This window comes from Gavialis gangeticus, unplaced genomic scaffold (genome assembly GCF_001723915.1).
Source record: "Gavialis gangeticus isolate Ggan-Ray unplaced genomic scaffold, GavGan_comp1, whole genome shotgun sequence".
NCBI classification, from domain to species: Eukaryota; Metazoa; Chordata; order Crocodylia; family Gavialidae; genus Gavialis; species Gavialis gangeticus.
In genome coordinates this window covers 10243019-10244622 of record NW_017729017.1, presented here as the reverse complement: position 1 = coordinate 10244622, position 1604 = coordinate 10243019, and positions in this window count along the sequence as shown.

Below are 1604 nucleotides of genomic sequence, written 5' to 3'. Positions count from 1 at the left end.
GCTGAGAGAGAAAGGAGATAGATACACACAAACCCGTTACAATGGTCTGCAATGGTGGAGGAAGTGGCTCGGAGGAAGCGTCTCAGTCCATAAAGTCCAATCGCGGGGGTCCTCTTCAGGTGAAGCGGGGTCGTCCGTGGTGGAAGAATCCTCTCAAAGTGAAGTGGAGCGGGGGGGGGCGGTTCAGGTGGTGCCCTCCGGGTCTGGTCCAGCGGCGGCTCATCTGGTGGGGTCGGTGTACTGGCGGTGGCCCGTGATGTGCTCCACGTAGATGTTGCGGGACCAATGGATGGTGTCGGACACCATGAGGCAGCGCATCAGCTTGGTGTAGCGGCGGGAGACGTGGCAGGCGCGGAGAACACGCTCGTTGCTGGGGTCCCAGGCTCTGAGCGTCCCCATGATGAGCGCATTGACCATCACATCGTAGCCGCGGCCCCTCAGGGTGTCCGCCAGCGAGGCGTACTTCTCCCGCTTGCGAGCCCGGGCATCGGTGAAGGCCTGGTGCCGGTTCTCAAAGGGGATGGTGACATCCACGATCACGATCTTCTTGGCCTCTTGGTCAGCGATGACGATGTCGGGGCGCAGCGACAGCCACAACGTGGGACAGGAAGGGGCATGGACAACTTAAGGCCCACCTAGGTACCTAATAGCCCCCACTACTGAGTGGGGCCAAAGTTTGAAAAAGATGCAACTAATTTTTTTTTTGTGGGACAATTAAGGAAGAAAAGGGTAGAAGTGACATGGGGGTTATAGGTTCAAAATGTGAAAAGAAGTTTGCTGGAGGGGGACACTGAGCAGAGTCCCCAGGCCACACCCACCGGTCCTCAAAGGCATCCAAGGAGCTGGTGCATGCCGCTCACTGGTACTCTGCCCAGAAACATGGACAGACAAGGGAGAGAAAAGTGTTCCCACAGTCTCTGGGCATCTTCCAGGCCAGAGCCTCCTTCCTGGTCAAATACAGGACCCACTTGGCCAGGGCCAGGAAGAGGTTGACCAGGAGGTCCCGGGACTCGGTGAGGCTACGGATGGGGTGACCAAAGACAAAAAGGTGGGGGGTGAAATTCAACCAGAACCTCAGGAGGAGGATCTGGAGGTGGAGGTGCTGCAGCCTGGTGCACTCGAGGGTCATGTGTGCCAGGGTCTCCCTCTGACCACAGAAGGGGCAGGAGACCGGGGTGTCCATGAAGCTTGCCACATACATGCCTGTGGCGATGGCTCCATGGAAGAGCCACCAGCTGAGGTCCCCAGTGGCTCGTGGAATGAGGGTGGAGTACAGAGTCAGCCACTGGGGTGCCCCAGCCACAGCCTCGCCAAGCAGGTCCCACCATAGTTTCATAGTTTCTAGGGTCAGAAGGGACCTGAGCAGATCATTTAGTCCGACCCCCTGCCATGGCAGGAAAGAGTACCGGGGTCAAACAACCCCAGCAAGGTGTACATCCAGCCTCCTCTTAAAGACCCCCAGGGTAGAAGCCTGAGTTTTTGGTAGCTGTAGTAATCTACTAGGCCAAGATCTCATCCTGTCAAGCCTGTTGTCTACCAGCTTCTCTCCAGTGTTATAGGATTTGACCTGCAATGAAGATTAAGGGTTACTATCAATCTTCGGT